Raw genomic sequence first — 19,089 nt, forward strand, 5'->3', positions numbered from 1 at the left:
ACAAGAGACAACCAAAGGAAAACTCTGAAAAGTGATAGGAAGGCAGAGAGAACCAGTTTGGGACTTCCAGACTGGGGAAACAAAAAAACAGCAGGATGTTTTAAGTCCCTACACCCAAAAGAAGGCAATCCAGACTAACACTCCCCAACCACCAATTCAGCAACTAAAGGCAGACCACAGAGTCCCATTCCTTCCCCAAATTAAAAAGAGTCCCTCTGCAATATCGGGGGAAGATCAACTAGAAGCCTGGCCAACAGCAAACACCAAGAGAAGCAATTCTTCCTTCTCCACCTGGTCTGAGACTCCAGCTTTCTTCCTAGAGATACAGATGCAATTAGGCAAAACTGATGGACCCAACAAGAGCAAGAGGCTCAGTCTGGGCCAAGAGTATACTCCCTTACCCAGAGATGCAGGGACAGCAAAGAATGTTGGGGTGGGGGAACTAGTAGGAGCATCCCACCACAATCCTCTCCTATCTAGAGATGCCCTGAAGCTTGGCATGGGGAAATCCCTTTTGCTCCCTCAAGAAGCACCAGCAAAGACCACTGGGAGCCCAGCAGCACCCAATAAATCAAGCTGCGCATAAAGGTCCTAAAAATTAAACTGTCATTAGAATCAGTGCCTGTATGCAAAACCTAAACAAGATGACTGACTGACTGCTGAAATAAAAAATGTAAATAGGGCCCAGAACATAAAATAATAGATAAAATAGAAATAACCCAAGAAAATCACACCATGAGTGAGAAAAGATAATCTACTAAGGCCAACAGAGGGAAGAATCAAAATGTTGGAATTAGTTAACAAGGATTTTAAAGCAATGATAATAAAAATGTTTCATCAATCAATCACAAATTTTCCTGAAACAAGTACAAAATGGAGAATATCTAGAAAGAAGCAGAAAATATAAAAAAGAAACAAAATGAAACTACAGAACTACAAAGTGCAGTACCGTAGCCGCCCCTCACTTGTGAGGGATATGTTCCCAGAAGCCAGCAAGTGCCTGAAACTATGCACAGTATCAAACTGTACATATGCTATGCTTTTTCCTACACATACATAGTACTAATACTTACCTGTGATAAAGTTTATTTTATAAACTAAGAATAGTTAAGAGATTAGCAATAACTTATAATAAAAGGAGAACAGAAATTTTTACCTGATATACCAAAAGAAATTTTAAAATGTGCAATACCTGACTCGTTAGGCAGGGGCACTAGCCTCTTTTCCCTTAGATTGTCAAATAAAAAAATGACAACAGCCAACACAACAATAGCCATCCAGTATGAATGAAGCAAAATTATTCCTAAATTTTTTTGTGGTCAGATCAGAAAAACTTTATTTTTTGGTGTGCCGCAGAATTTTAGTGATTAGTTTATGTGTGCCATGATATGAAAAAGGCTGAAAAATCACTGAAACAGAAAAATGACAACAATATACTATAATAAAAGGTATGTGAATGTGGTCTTTCAGAATCTTATTGTACTGTACTTGCCCTCTTTCTTCTTGTAATGATATAAGATGATAAAATGCCTACATGATGAGATGAAGTGAGGTGAATCACACTGGCATTGTAACATAGCATCAAACTATTGTTGACTTGTGACAATACATCAGAAGGAGAATCATCTGCTTCAGGTGATCCTGGATCATCAAGCCTAACAATGTCTATGACTGAACGTCAGCAGCAGAAAATATCAATGGTTGGGAAATGTTAGTATTTTCAGACTGTGATTAACCACGGATAACTGGAACCATGAAAGCAAAATCACATAAAGAAAAGACTACTGTAACTGAAAATTTTAAAACTCACTGGAATGGTTCAATGAAAACATGGAGATGACAGGAAAGAGAATCAATGAATTCGAAGAGAGAAAAAAAAAGAACTCACGCATAAAGAAAGGAAAATAAGAGAAGGGCTGAAATGGTATTCATAGAAAGAATAGCTGAAAACCATTCAAATGCAGCAGATACAAACTTACAAATCCAAAAAACTGAGCAAACCCAAACAAGATAAACCCAAAGAAATTTACACCAAGACACATAATGATTAAATGTTCAAAAGCCAAAGACCAAAAAAAATAAAATAAAAAACTTCCAAGGCAGGCAGACATTAAAGACACATTTGCCTATAATGAAACAATTCAAATGACACTAGATTTCTCATCTGAAACCACAGAAATCTAAAAAAAGTGGCACAGTATTTTTTGAACACTAGAAAAAAAAGAACTGCCAACCAAAAATTCCATAGCCAGTGAAACTACTCTACAGAAATGTGCTGGTCCATTCGGGCTGCTGTAACAAAATACCAACAAATGGGTGGCTTACAAACAGAAATGTACTTCTGGAGGCTAGACGTCCAGATCAGCGCCCCAGAACAATCAGGTGAGGGCTCTCTTCCTCGGACGGCATAAAGGCTGCCCCTTTCATCACATCAACAACCCCGTTCATGAGGTCTCCCCACTCATGGTCTAATAACGTCCCAAAGGCCCCGATTCCTAAAACCATCATATTGGGCACTAGGATTTCAACATATGAGTTTTAGGGGAATACATTCAGGTGACAGCAAGAAACAAAGGGGACTTTAAAAAAAAAAGAATTCTCAAAAGAGGAAAAACTAAAAGAATGTGTCACTAATACAGGTATATACACAGCTTATCTTTCCATCAACATACTTGATGACTGAAACAAAAAGTATAACATCACCTAATATACAAGATAACTATATTTCAAAATTGAGAAGAAAAGGCTAAAATAGGATTGAAGTTTCAACACTTCAGTAGAAGTAATAAAATGCTGATACCATTAGACTATTAAAAGTCATACATGCATGCATTCTGTAATAACAACAACCACCTACGAAAACTATACCGTGACAGACTCCAAAACTATTTTTTTACAATTTTATTTTTATTTTATTTTTTTGGAGAGAGGAGAAAGGAGGGAGAAAGAAAGGGAGTGAAACACTGGTGTGTGAAAAGAACATCACTTGGCTGCCTCTCACCTACCCCTAACTGGGGAACTGGCCCACAACCCAGGCATATGCCCCAACCAAGAATCAAAACAGTGACTCCTAGGTTTGCAGGACGATGCCTAACCCATTGAGCCACACCAGTCAAGGCACCAAAACATTATTAATAGGTCTTTTATAAAAGATGGAATCCTAAAACAAGTTCTAGTAATCTGCCAGAAGGCAATCAAAAGACTAGCAGGGTAGATTTTTATAACCACTAAATTATATGTTACTAATAGGAAATTCTTATGGGGGTGGAGGGAGACGTGGTAATGGAAAAAATACTTAACTAATGAAGCATTAAAAAATAAAAAATAAAGAAATTCTAACATACATTGAAAGTAAAAGAAGGAAAAAACTAAGTTTTTTTTTAAAGGCAGAGTGGCCAAATTAATAACACAATCAACCAAAAGAGTCTAACTGGTATGCATATACAGGGGTAGGGGCAAAAGTAGGTTTACAGTTGTGAGTTAATAAAGCTATTGTAATAATCATAACCTGCATGTCTTTTTTCCATGCCAACAACTGGAAACCTACTTTTACCCATCCCATACAAAATATTCCATCGAACAAAAGCAGAATACACATTCCTTTTGAAGCATACATGGAACATTCACCATACAGACCATATCCTCAACTATAAAACAAACTTCATCAAATTTAAAAGAATTAAAATAATACAGAGTGCATTCTCTGGCCATAAGAAAAAAAACATACTTCTAAAAAGTCCATGAGTCAGAGAGTCTCAAAGATAATTTTAAAACATATACATAAGAATTAATGAAAAAAAAAAACACATCAAAATATGTGGAATGCTGCTAAAGCAGCAGTTAGAAGAAAATGTATAGCATTACATACATATACTAGAAATGATGAAAAATCAAATCAATAACTTAATTACCTACCAAGAAACTAAAAAAAAAAGCAATAAACCTAAAGCAAATACTAGAAAGGGAACAATAAAGAACAAAAATCAATGAAATCAATAATAAAAAATAGAGAAAATCAATGAAGTAAAAACTGTATAAGTCTCTAACATGACTAACAAAAATAAGAGAAGACACAAGTCACCAATATGAGGACTGAAATAGGGATATCACTACAGTTTTGCATCGATTAAAAAATACTAAGGTAACAGTATACAAAACAACTTTACATTCTTAAATTAGAAAATATGAACCAATTTTTCAAAATCTCACTACCAAAACTAAAATGAAATGAATTCCATAATCTAAACAGTTCTGTAATCAATAAAGAAAAATGAGTTCTTAAATTTAAAAGCTCCCCCAAGAAAAGAATCTCCAGGCTCAGAAAGCTTCACTAGGGAGCCCTACCAAAAATTTAATAAAGGATTAATCCCAATTGTTCACAAACGCCTCTCAAAAATATACAAAGGAATATTTCTCAATACATTTTTCAAGAGGTCAAGCATTAATGATGCCAATGATACCAGATACAGACATCACAAGAAAGAAAACAACAAGCCATTATCTACTATGAACATAGACACAAAAAATCGCACCCTGACCCTGTGGATCATTAGGTTGGGGATCCTCCTGCAAAGCGTAAGGTCACTGGCTGACTCTGGATTCCTGTCAAGTCATGCCTGGGTTGTCACTCCGGGGCCCATTTGAGAAGCAACCAATGGATGTTTCTCTCACATAGATGTTTCTCTCCCTCTCTTCCTCCCTTCCCCTCTCTCTAAAAAGCACAATGTATTTTTTTAATCCTTAACAAAATACTACCAAACCAAATTCACTAACACATAAAACCCATTCATTATGTACCAAAGCTAAGTGGGATTTATCTTGGGAAAGCAAAATTGGTTTAAAACCTGAAAATCAACTATTATTACCATATCAAAAAAATAAAGAACATGAACTTTCATTTTTTTTTGTAAATCATCTCAGTAGATGCAGAAAAACATTTGATGCAATCTAACAAACTTAAACAATAAAATACCCAACAATTAGGAACAGAAGTAAATTTTCTCAACTTGATAAAGGTCATCTAAGAAAAATCCAGAGTTAACAACATTATACTTAATGGTAAAACAGTGAATGCTTTTCCCCTATGACCGGAAACAAGACAAAGATGTCTGCTTTCGCTACTTCTACTCAACACTGTACTAGACATTCTAGCAAGAGGAATTAGGCAAGAAAATAAAATAAAAAACATTCACATGGAAAGGAAGAGGTAAAATTGTCTTCATTTGCAGATGACATGATATTACATACAGAAAACCCTAGAGAATCCACTAAAAAATTACAAGATCCACTAAATTACAAATCCACTAAAAAATAAATAGCAAGGCTGAATAGTACAAGAACTTTACACAAAAATCAACTGCATTTCTATATACTAGCAATAAACAATGCAACAATGAAATTAAGAAAGTATTGTCACTTATAACAGCATCAAAAAGGATAAAGTACTTAGCAATAAATTTAACAAAAGAGGTACAAGACCTGCACACTGAAAAAAGTATAAATTACACCTTTTAAAGAAATTAACAAACACCTAAACAAATAGACAACTGGTGTTCATGGATCAGGAAACTTTATATTCTTAAGATGAAAATATTTTACCAAATTGCTCTGCAAATATAATACAATCCATGTCAAAATCCCAACAGTAGTTTCTGCAGAAATTGACAATCTAATCCAAAATTCATATGGAATTGCAAGGGACCCAGAATACTCAAAACAATCTTGAAAGTTGAGAAGAACAAAGTTAGAGGATGCATACTTCCTGATTTCAAAATTTACTACAAAGCTACAGTAACCAAAACACTTTAGTAGTGACATAAAAATATAGACATACATACAGATCAAGGAATAGAATTGAGAGAACATAAATAAATATCTACTTTTATGATCAAATGATTTCTGACAGGGTGACAAGACAACGCAGTGGAGAAAAAATAATCTTTTCAACAAATGCTGCTGGCACGGACAGATATCACATGCAAAGGAATGAAGTTAGATCCCTTCCTCATACCATATACAAAAATTAACTCTAAATGGATTCAAGAGCTACATGTAAAAGCCAGTTATAAAACTCTTAGAAGAAAATACAGGAACAAATCTTTGCAACCCTGGATAAGGCAAAGCCTTCTTAGATATGACTCCAAAAATACAAGCAAGAGCCCTGGATGATGTGGTTCAGTGGACTGAGTGCTGGCCTGCAAACAGAAGGGTTGCTGGTTCAATCCCTGACTAAAATCTTTTAAGGAATTAAAACACAAATAAATGGAAAGGCATCCTATGTCTGTGTTAAAAGATTTGTACTACCCAAAGCAATTTACAGATTAAATGTAATCCCTATCAAAATCCTAATGGCCTTTTTCACAGAAATAGAAATATAATTCTAAAATTCAAATGGAACCACAAAAATCTCCATATAGCCAAAACAATACAGAAGAATAACAAAGCTGGAGGCCTCACATCTTCTAATTTCAAAATACAATACAAAGCTACAATAATTAAAACACTATAATCCCACCATGCAGGTAGACATACAGACCAATAAAAGAAACAGAGCCCAGAAATAGACCCATACATAAAGGGACAAACCAATCTTCAATAAGAATACCAATATTTAGCCATAAAAAAGAATAAAATCTTACCAATTGTGACAGCATGAATGGACCTAAAGGGTATTATGCTAAATGAAATAAGTCAACCAGAGAAAGACAAATACCATATGATTTCACTTATATGCAGAATCTGAAAAACAATATAAACAAAACAGAAACAGATTCATAAATACAGAGTACAAACTGATGGTTGCCAAAGAGGAGGAGTGGAGTACTGGAGAAAAAGGTAAAGGGATTAAGAAGTAGACTGTTAGTTACAAAATAGTCCTGGGGATGTAAAGTACAGGATAGGAAACACAGTCAATAATATTGTAAGAACTATATATGGTTTGAGGTGGGTAGTGAAAATATTGGGGGGAACACTTTGTAAAGTATATGATTGTCTAACACTATGCTGTACACCTGCAATTAATACATATTGAATGTAGACTGTAATTTTTTACAAAATGGAAAAAATTTTGAATACACAATGGGGAAAGGATAGGCTTTTCAAAAAATGATGCTGAGAAAACAGAACATCCACACGGAAAAGAACGAAAATGGACTCTTACCTTTTACCATACACAAAAATCAACTCAAACTAGGTAAGACTTGAACATGAGACTTAAAACTATAAAACCCCTAAAACAAAACTTAAGGAAAAAAGGTCATGACAATGGTCTTGGCAATGATTTATTGGCTATGACTCAAGAATTCCACCCATAGGTATATATCATCCAAGAGAACTAAAAATACATGTTCACATAAAAACTTGCACATGAATGTTCATAGTAGCATTATTAACAATAGCCAAAAAATAGAAACAATCCACGTGTTGGTCAACTGATGGATAGACAAAATTAGTAATATTCATACAGAATATTATTCAGCAATAAAAAAAACAAACTCCTGACACATGCTATATCATGTAACTTATGCTAAGTGAAAGAAGCTACATATACTGTTGTTATGATTTCATTAATATGAAATGTCCAGAATAAGCAAATTCATAGAGACAGAAAATAAAATATTAGTGGTTGCCAAGGGTCAAGGACAAAGGGAGAATGGGAAGTGATGTTACTGGATACAAAGTTTCTTTTTAGGATGATGAAAATGTTCTAAAACTGAGTATGGTGATGGCTGCACAACTCTGTAAATACAATAAAAACAACTGAAATGGGTAAACTGTATTGCATTTAAGTTATAGCTTACTAAAACTGCTTAAGAAAAACTACATGATGCCTACAACTTTCTTCAAAATAATATGGAAGCTCTAAATAAATGGAGAGACATTCCATGGTCATGAATTGGAAATCTCTATAGAAGAAATTCTCCATAGAAGAAATTCTCCTCTAAGTAAATTATAGGTGTTCTATTCCTATCAAAATCCTAACAAGATTTTTTTGTAGACATAAACAATTATTCTAAAAGTTATGTGAAGAAGACAGACACTACAATAGCTAAAATAGTCTTCACAAAGTAAGAGGAATACTCTACCTGATGACTTACTACTCATTTACTAACTAACATTTGGTCTTGATTACTATTACAGTTATAGTAATCAAGCCAGTGTGGTACTGACAGAGAGATAAACAGATGGATCAATGGAACGGAATACTAGAACCCCAAAATAAACCAACACAAATATGCCCAACTGATTTCTGATAATGGGCAAAAACAATTCAATGGAGGAATAACAGTCCTTTCAAGAAATAGTGCTCAAACAATTGAACATCAATAGGCAAAAAAGAAAAAGAAAAACACCACGGAAGTCTTGACCTAAACTTAACAACCACGTACAAAAATTAATTTAAAATGGATCATGAATTTAAACATGAAACTATACAACTTTTAGAAGAAAAGTTGTACATACATTACAGGCAAAATCCATGAGGACCTAAAGAAAAGGATTCTCAGACTTGGCACCAAAAATATGATCCATATAAAAGAAAATAAACCAGATATCATCAAAATAATACACAATGGCCCTGTGAAAGACCTTGTTAAGAAGATGAAAAGATAAGCTTCCGACCCAGGAAAAATAGTTGCATACTATATATCTAACAAAGATGTTATATCTAAAATATATAAAGAACTCTCAAAACTTAAGAGCAAAAAAAATCTGATTATCTGATTAGAAAATGAGCAAAAGACATAAACAGACAGCAAGTAAGTACACATAAAGATGTTCAGTACCATTAGCCATTAGGGCAATGCTAATTAAAACTTGAGACAGCACTATATACTTATTAGAACAGTTAAAAGAAAAAATAGTGATAATAACAAATGCTAATGAGAAGGAAGAAAAAGTAGATCTCTTATTCATTGCTTATGGGAATGTAAAATGGTATGGCTATCCTGGAAAATAGTTCAGAAGTTTCTTATAAAATTAAGCATGTCCTTGTTGCAAAACCCAAGAAGCTCACTCTTTACCTGAGAGAATTATACGCAAAATCCTGTACATAAATGTTCATAACCACTTGATTCTTAATAGCAAAATACTGAATATACCAAAAGTCCTTTGACAGGTGAATAGTACATATTAATATACTATATATACTATTCTTGCAATGACAAAACTACAGAGGTAGAAAATAAATTTTTTAGGGGACAGGGAGGGTTTTAAGATTGGGGTACGAATATAAAGGGGTAGCAAGAGAGGTTTTCATTGTGGTAATGGAACAGTCCTGTTAGCTTTGCTGTGGTGGTAGTTACAGAGTTATATACGGGATAAAACTGCAGAGAATTACACATACAAAAGTGAATTCAGGTTAAAAAAAAAAGGTAAAAACCAAGTAAGTTTAGTTCACAGTAATGCACCAGTACCAATTTCCTGGTTTTGAAGTCTTACTAGAGCTCTTATAAGACGTCACTCCCGAAGGAAAGCTGAGTATAAGATATATAGGACTCTACTAACTTTGAAAGTTTTGTGAGTCTATAATCTACAATTATTTCAAAATAAAGGTTTGGTTTTTGTTGGGTTTTTGTTTTTTTTTTAATAATGAGAGGGGAACCCAGGCTGGTGTGGCTCAGTGGATTGAGTGCTGGCTTGTGAACCAAAGGGTCACTGATTTGATTCCCAGTCAGGGCACATGCCTGGGTTGTGGGCCAAGAGGCAATCCATCCACATTTCTCTCACACACTGATGTTTCTCTAGCTCTCTCTTTCTCCCTTCTACTCTCTATAAATAAATAAATATTCATTCATTCATTCATTCATTCATTCATTCATTCGAGGAGAGAAAGGGGATAGGGCTACAGACATACCTCAGATATACTGCAAGTTTGGTTCCAGACCACCTCAATAAAGCAAGTTGCGATCTTTTTTCCTGGTCGAGGGTCTTGCCTTCAATTCGTTAAAAATGCAACATCTGTGAGGTGCAATAAAGCGAGGTATGCCTGTATAGATGAAACAAGACTGGTCATTAATTGGTAACTCTTGAAGTCAGGTCACAGATATATAGATTCATAATACTACTCTATTTTTCATCTATTTAAATTTTCCCATAATAAAAGGTTAATGAAAATATAAGAAAGCCATCTATCAAAATATTAATGGCAGCTTCTCCAGTTGGTAATTTTATTTTTCTTTTTGCTAATATGCATTTTAATTTTTTTCTATAAAACAAATTTCCTATATAAAATAATTTTTAAGGCAATATTTTCTCATATGGTCTTTTGCCCTTATTATTTTACTCATATTTTTAAAAAGTAGCATTACAGGAAAAAAAATTTAAACATAGAATCCAATTGATACTTTTTACCTATAATACAGCTTTATTTGAAAATATTTCTTCTAAATACCCAATTTATATTTCACCCAATTACATTTCACCTCAAAGTTCCTTATCTTTTTTCTCAAGTTAGCTAAAACACTCTTGCTAGAATAGATTTACAGTAAGCACAGAAACTCACTATTATAGTGATCCTCATACGACAGAGCAGATGTCCAAGTTCAAGACACCATAAGACATTTGAACAATTCCAGCTGGGTTGCAATGTTGCCTAAGGTATCATTATTAACTTTAAATTTTGTTTTAAAATTGTATGTGCTCCTTTTAAATTTTCAACACTTTTTAAAAGCAGATGTGAAAAGTTGATAATGATTACAAAACCATGCTAAAGAATCCAACACATGGGAATCTAAGAAAATCAGTAATACACTGAACACTGAGATTCTGACAATATAATCACTTTTATTTTTGTTTAATTTATTTGTATATCAAGCAAAAATGATAGAATACCATTTCCCTCAGTTATAATTTAAATTATGCCCTGTCTGGTGGGGCTCAGTGGATTGAGTGCATGCCTGCAGCCCAAGGGTCGCAATTGGATTCCCAGTCAGGGCACATGCCTGGCTTGCAGGCTAGGTCCCCAGTTGGGGGTGCACAAGAGGCAAACCACACATTGATGTTTCTCTCCCTTTCTCCCTCCCTTCCCCTCTCTCTAAAAATAAATAAATAAAACCTTTAAAAATTTTTAAATTAGCTTTAATTAAATAAATTAAAATTAAATTATAAGAGAAATAACAAGAGACCTAAGCTCTGCACTGTCTGTGGTAATTTGGCTAAGTCACAATCTCTCTAAACTCCATTTCCTTATCTACATACTGAAAAGGATATACTTGTTCGTCTTCCATCTCCAAAATCATATGTAATGAGGCTCTAAAATATACTTTATAAACTTTGACCCATGATCATTCTAATGACGTTTGGAAAAACATAACAGATACAAAAATGTCATTATAAATACCGTAACTATATAAGGTAACACAATTACACAATACAGTATTTATAATTATGTTGTTATAACATAAGTTTTAATATGTTATAACATATAATTTTTATAGACTTACATTATTTTTAAGAATATTATTCTTGATACATCAGATCAGGGTTTCTCAACATCAACATCTCAACATTTCCTAGCATCAGTCTGCCCTGGAAAACTCTTTGTTGTGGTGGCTACCATGTGCATTGTAGGATGTTTAGCATCTATCCACTAGATACAAGTAGAATCCCCCAGGGCAACCAAAGATCTTTTTTTTAATATTTTTTAAAAATTTTTATTTATTGATTTTAGAGAGGTGGGGGGAAGGAGATTTGTTGTTCCACTTATTCATGCCTTCACTGGTTGCTTCTTGTATGTGCCCTGACTAGAGATCAAACCTGCAACCTTGGTATATCTGGATGATGCTCTACCAATTTAGCTACCCAGCCAGGGCTCAACAATGTCTTTAGACATTACCCAAATCACTTCTGGTGAAGGACCTCTGATATTAGATTTAAAATTTTGAGGGCTCTTTGGAGATGGGAAAAAGGAAGATTGTTTTTTGTTTTTGTGATATAAGAGAAAGGCATAAGAAAGAGTAGCAATGAACAAAACAAAAAGGTTCAACTGCCACTCATACACTAGAAAAAGAAAAGGTATTCTTTTGTATGAAGGCTTGCTGAAAAACAGGTTAACCAAATACTGTTGATACAGTAACAAGAATGACGACAGTATATGTACCAAACTGAGGAGAAAACCCACAGGTAGTCAGTCCATCCTCAAATAAAGAGCATCCTCAATAAGGCCCAAGTTTGTTTTTTTATCAGAGATTAATAAAATTAACATATCACATTTTGCCATGCATAATGCACTCCCATGTATAGTGTACACCCACAGTTTTGTGCACATTATACAAGGGATTAGTGTACCCATTATTATACCCATTGTGTGTAATCACTATACCCATATACAATGCTCATCCTTATTTTTCCCTCAAAAATTTGGGCAAAAACGTGTGCATCATACCCAGCAAAATATGGGTCATTATTCTTCCCTCTAGCATTTGTGGGAAGGCTAAACCTTCTCAAGTGACCTGCTATTCTCCAACCAGTGAGAATACCCACATGAAAAAGATCCATCCAGTTAAATACAAAAAGCATCCATCTGTTTTAATCAACTGTAAATGGACTACAAATGCCTCAAAAAGTAACACTGAGGAATATGCTCAAGTCCTTTATGTATTTAAAGACCAAAGACACTCAGTGTGGGGAAACTACATTTACATGCTACAACAGAAAATTAAACGTTCACACATCTATTTTTTGGTACTTTAATACCCACTATAAAAATCAAACTCAGCCATTATTTTCCACCAAACATACAAATACCCAGTTTCCTTAGTCTATTCTTGGATAGGTCACCAGACTGGGAATAAGAGAACCAGAGTCTATTCCCAGCTGCAAAACAGACTGATAATCTCATGCAAATTATTCACCCAGGTTAAGGTTCTATACCGGTATCATGCTGACAATACTGAAAATATGCCCAGAAACATGCACTGAGAAACCCAGGACTTCCTCTTACACCCAAAGGACAACTGCAAACGTATTTTTAGATTTATTAAATCTAAAAATCTGAATAGGATTTTATTTATAGCAACATTTAACATACTTGAAATTTCAAAACTGTGTGGTGCATTTACCACTGCCCTCTATAAAATAAGCAATGCTTTTATTATCACCATGACCCACTTTGCAAAACTTTACTTGTAAACTACACAAATCACAATTATTACGTAAAATCAAAAATAAAAGTTGTTTTTAATTCAAGCTCTTGGGAAGGGCTTTAAGTCTGTCTAACTTTTAGTTTGCTACACAAGTAGTTCTTTCCTGGCACTTTGTGCTTCACAAAGTCTGGAAAGCAAAAGTTTGCCCCCTAGTCTAAATCTGGAAAGACCTTACCGCTGTTCCGACCACTAAACAGAGATTTTACTAGCGCAACCAATACGCGGATACCTGCGTACAGTTTTTGCTCTTCATACCAAGGAAAACACTGTGTATTACACCAAGTTACCCATCTGACCTTTTCGCACACCACAGAAGTGTAAACACAAGCAGTCCCACAGAAGACTGGAAAAAAGCAGGGTTAGGAGGTAAAAGGGGGTGTCAAGGCTCCGCGGCCCCCCGCTGTCAGGCAGACACTTGTTAGCAGCCAAGAAGCCACTTACAAAGTTTGCCATCTGGCTGCGGAAAGGGGGCCCTGACGGCGCCGCGGGCCCTGACCCGGAAGACCGGTGTCTGGGAGGCCCCACGGCCCGCCAAGGCCCCAGGCGCAGCAGCCACCCGGGCAGGAAAAGCCTCCGCTCCTCCCAGCTCCCCGCCGCCTCTCTGCACACGAGCGCACTAACGCACGCGCGCGTGCACTCACACACGAACACACAACAAAAGGAAGCCGTGGGAGCCGCGTGCGGAGGTTTGGTCCCGGAGCTACAGAAAGCCCCTCCCCACGGCTCCCACCGCGCGGCCCCGGGCCCACTCACTCACTCACTCACTCACTCACTCGAGAGCCCGAGGGGAGGCCCGTGGGTGCGCGGATCCCAGCAGCCCGCGACCCACCGCCCGGGCTCTGCTCCCCCGCGCTCGCAGGCGGAGCCGGCGACGGAGAGGCGGCTCTGGGTCCAACACCCGCGCTGCTCCGCCCGCGGACCAGCCCAGCGCTGGCAAAATCCCGCCCGTGCGGCTGTCGAATCGGGCCTGGGCTCCAAAAGCCCAGAGAACCGGAGGACTCCCTACCTCCCAGGTTTCTTAAGAAATAAAACCACTATGCATAATTACCCTTGGTAAACCCTCCACTTCTACAAACCATGGTATTTTTAAGCCCCTTTTCCTTACTTAAGCACTAATCAAAAGTAGACTCGGACACAACACTCCTTAAAATAAGAAATCTTACAGTAATTTCTTCCTTAAGCCTTCCTCTTACTCTTACTTCTCCACACCTTAATTTACTCATTTTAGTCTGCCCTTACCTTCCAGTTTTTAACCTAAGAACTGCATTTCTCTTTTGAAATTTACTCTTCTAATAGTAACAAGTCTCCTCATAAATCCCCTCCATCTCCCACTTACCTATTCAAAACCTCTCCACAACTTTTGAAATTTTTATCAGCTCCTACCTAGTAACTCAAATGACTTTTTTAAACACAGCTTTTTTTTTCTGTTCTCTCATTCCCTTAAAGCTAACACTCTCTGATGTTACACACAAATTTGCCCCCACATTGCCCTCAAATCTTGTGAACCTATTTCAGAGGCCACCACAGTCACTGAAAAAATCCATTTCCTAAGCATATCCCCAATAATTTGACAATGATCTTTCCAAATACTCTCTACCAATTCATTTGAATCACTCATAACTCAAGACTACCATGCCCATTTCCCTAAAGACTACAGAACCTTATCAAATTAACACATTATTTCCATCACTATATGTATCTATACAGGCAGGTATGTATGTTTGACAAGCACACATACACAAGGCCCTGCAAAACATCAAGTGTATGTTTCACTCTAATCCCTTAGATACTGGCTCTTCTCAAATTTACAAGGGAAGCTCCATGACAACCAAGATTTCCTGCATCCAACCCCTATCCTGTAAAGTCACTTATCGATGCTCAATTAATATAATTATCACTTAAACTCTCTCCATTTCTACCACAGTCATTTCCCTACCACAGTCATTTCCAACACCTTCCCTAAGATATCCATCATTCATGTAATCCAACCAATCCACTCAAATATTCACAATATACTCCTTCCCACTCACCAAGGCTCAGCTATGTTTGAAGCTGGTCCTAAGAAACAATTCTAGATGAAATCGGAGGTTACAGCAAAGATTTAGTCGGGCAAAGTGACATCCCTTGGCTCTCTGAGACTGTCAGCACTCTGGATCCTCACAGGCCTTTCATTATCAAATTTGGAGGGTCAGAAAGTATTCTTTGCTCAGAGGTTGAAAGAGTCAGTTAATCATGTGAGGTATGTAATGCAAATATGAAGGGTATGAAGCATACAGCATTGGTACCTTCATGGTTTAAAATGTCAGTTGCCAGGACCACAGCAAGGCACTGATAAAGAATCTCAAAAACCACAGTTCGGTAAGCACTTGAGAGTCAAATCTTTGACAGTATAAGGGAAAAGTTGACAGAAGACGAAGTCTGACATAAACGAATACTACTGCAGTAGTGGACAAACAAAAGTTTGAGAGCAGAGACAAAAGTCAAAGAAAAAGAGACCTGGTCTAGGTCTAAAATATCATCAGTGGAAAACGATGAAGGTTCAAAGCCCTTAAATGTTCAAGATTTAAAAGCAAAGCAAAACAAAGAAAGCAGCAATGTTTCAGTTTTAACCATATTTTGTTTTGGGGACTGGTAAGATAGCTCCTTTTGAGATGTTCAATAAATGATAAATAACTAGATATAACACGAGAAAACATTTTAAAACTGTATACCTGTTCTTATAGCTCCATATCCAAGTAATAAATAAAATGAGAACACAGAGCAAACCAGCCTCCTTGTAACACTAAGAAATATGAGATAAAAGTCATTTAGACAAAAAAGAAAAAACTATAGAGGCTATTTTATAGCCCCAAAGACACCTACTTCCTAGCACTCACCCCATTCTTTCCACTTTTTACCTGTACCTCTTTACATAAACAAATTACCACCACACAATTTTTGCAAAAAGTCTGATGTGATTTTGAGGCACTCAAGTAGACCAATGATCTCAATGTCTCTATCACTTATGATTATTTTTAAAAAGTTATGCATGATGTACTATCATCTTTGTAACACAGCGGGTGGCAAGGACTGTCCTTATACATGCACAGAGAAGAAATAGTCTCCTGGCATTAGGTGTTTCCTAGGTAACATTCTTTTCTCCATATTTTCTCTGCTACAAACTACTCAAGCTCCTCTTCACTTTACTCTTAGTTCTATTTGGGTCAACTCCAACCTCCTCGTTCATTTCTATATTATCTGTTTACTAGCTTCTATCAGCTTGCCTATGTTCCTTGTCAACAAATTACCCCACGTCTTTTGCCTTTCATTATTACTGGTTTGGCCAATAAGTTAATTTAGTTTATTCCTTACAATGACTCTAGTAGTCCTAGCTGTCTCGAACTTTATTTGAAACAATTTTGTTAGACTGTACTGTGACAGCTGTCATATCAGTGTGCATTTTTTAAAAAACTTACCAAAATTGTTGAATTTTTGAACAGTCATTTTAACACTGAAGATCAAAGAAAATATGCAACATTTTCTGCGATTTATGCTTTATTATTTTAAGAAAGGTAAAAACATAACTGAAACACATAAAAAGATTTGTGCAGTGCATGGAGAAGGTGCTATGACTGACCAAACGTATCAAAAGTAGTTTGCAAAGATCCTTGGTACTATTGACAATTCTGTTCAAATACTTCTTTGCTGTGGGACTGTTTTATGCACTGGAAGATATTTAGCAGCATGCCTGGCCTCTGCCCACTAGAAGCCAATAGCGGGAGATAGCTGACATACTCAAAATATCCAAATTAATAACATCATTGGTGAAAATAAAAAATGTGTCTTTTATTTTATAGAAAAAACTAAATGGACTTTTTGACCAACCCTACAGCACAACTTTATCCCATCTTTTTTTTCTTTCATTGTCTCATTCCTAATTTACAAATCTCTCGGTTGAATTTGTATCAATTATTACACATGAATTATTATAATTTTTTAATATTTTTTATCCTCACCCAAGGACATTTTTTCATTGCTTTTACAGAAAGAGGAAGGGAAACATCGATTAGTTGCCTCCCATACATGCCTGGCCCAGGGATCATATGTGCCTGGCCCGGGGATGGAATCTGCAACCAGGCATGTGCCCAGACCAGAAACAGAACCCACAGCCCTACATGTACAAGGATGTGGCTCCAACCAACGGAGTCACTCCAGCCCAGGCTGGTCATGACTGTGAAGTATAATTTATTTATAAAGAAATTTAGAGACAACTGTACTTGAACAATAAAAATACAGTATTTAGAAAAGAAATTTAAGGAACTGGTGAATGTAACAAATCCATCTATTTATCTCCATCCCAATGCCAGTACAATCCGGATGACTTATCTCTTCCCTGGATTGTTGTGACCACCTCCTCATTTCATCTCAAGCTTGACTTTTCCTGGACAACCTGCTTCTCTCATGACTTAGCCATCCATTCCCCTTCTCCAGTTTGTTACAGAACCAACTGCTTCAGACACTCCCACTGTTCTCAATCACTAAAAAAGTCATTCTTTGCAATTCACTTTACTCACTTAAACCATTCCATCTGCAACATCACCAAATTCCACAATACCCTACTACCTACAATCCTCCCCCAAAATTTCAATTCTGATTTGTCCCAGATTCAGTCATTATTCTCACTGACTTCAAAAACAATGCTGAAGAATTTTCTACACCCTCACCTTCCTCAACTCCTGAAACCTTCACCTGTGCTTTACCCTTGCACATATATATACTGAAAAGAGGACATCAGCTGGAAGTGCTGTACCACTAGAACTGTAATTTCAAGAACCCTGTCTTTTTTTAACCATAACAACTTTTCTGTCTAGGCCTATGCCTGCTCCTCACCTCCTGTTAGCTTCACTCATTTCCCTCCACAATTTAAATCTGTCCATCAGCCATTTTAATATTGCCCTCTCCAGAATGTCATGACCTTCCATTCCATTCACCATGTATCTCCCCAGTGTCAGAACATCTTCACCATCTGGTTTCTCCACACCCACACACTGGGTGCTAAGCACCACCAGAAATTTATGAAATCGTTTACAACTGATTTATCCTAAATACAACTCTCATCTTGATTAATCCAAATCATTTTTATATGTAAGTACTTAACCCCATCAAATAATCTATTTCATGAAATTCCCTCAAATCACACCTCCTCTATCTATGATCAAGTCCTCCTTACAGCTTCTAAAAGTTCTGCGTCTTCATCCACTACTTCTTGCCTCCAGTTTTGGAAAAAGAATTGTTCCTCCTTCTAAAAATAAACTTCTTAATACAATTCCTACAGCCCATTTTTTCCATATTAACCCAATCCATTCAGTCCTTTACTGCCATGCACTCTGGCCTCTGAATTGTTCTCTTGAAGACAATAACAATATCAAAAAATTCCATGTGCTAAATCCTATGACCCACCACCCAGGTCCTTATCCTCTCTCTGGCAATGACGCGTGAACTGCACCTTTGCACTGCACGACGTATGTCTATTCTGGTCTCTAGCTGCTGTTTCTTTCTCCAATGACGACTGGTCCTCTTCTTAGCCCACAGAGTGGATATTTTCCCTAGTTCTGCCCTGGAGCTTTCTCTAATTCTCTCGCCATCATGATCTCATCTTTTACCACTGCTTCTACATTTTCATTCCTCACATGGTTATCATCCTCCAGCTCCCCCAAATATTTAAACCATCACCCTCTGCTAATCTTATTCCTGAGGAATTAAAACATAATGGTTTCTTTTTAACTAGATCTTTAATTATTGCTTCAGTTAACACCTCAATTAACAGTCCAAATAATTTCATAGCCATCAGTGTCCTATCAAATCCAGAATTAGTAGCTTCAATTATCAACACTATGTACATATTCCCAAATCTCTATCAGACCTCTTCTTCAGCTGAATCCAGTATTTTTAATTCTAACTAGATAAT

The 19,089-nt window shown here is 36.4% G+C and overlaps 1 protein-coding gene across 10 annotated transcripts in view; it reads right to left on the reverse strand.

Annotated features, from left to right (window-relative positions):
• ZNF148 (zinc finger protein 148) overlaps nt 1–19,089 on the reverse strand; it is a 129,150-nt gene that overhangs the window by 101,218 nt on the left and 8,843 nt on the right. For 9 of the 10 annotated variants that reach the window (XM_045850935.1, XM_045850937.1, XM_045850936.1 and 6 more), the window contains exon 2: nt 9,854–9,985. The gene's annotated coding sequence lies outside the window, so the exon portion shown is untranslated. Of the gene's footprint in view, nt 1–9,853; nt 9,986–13,915; nt 14,046–19,089 lie in introns of those variants that run through there. The other variant, XM_045850934.1, reaches the window with a different exon arrangement.

This window comes from Phyllostomus hastatus, unplaced genomic scaffold (genome assembly GCF_019186645.2).
Source record: "Phyllostomus hastatus isolate PE091 unplaced genomic scaffold, TTU_PhHast_1.1 phas_contig_86, whole genome shotgun sequence".
Taxonomy (NCBI): domain Eukaryota; kingdom Metazoa; phylum Chordata; class Mammalia; order Chiroptera; family Phyllostomidae; genus Phyllostomus; species Phyllostomus hastatus.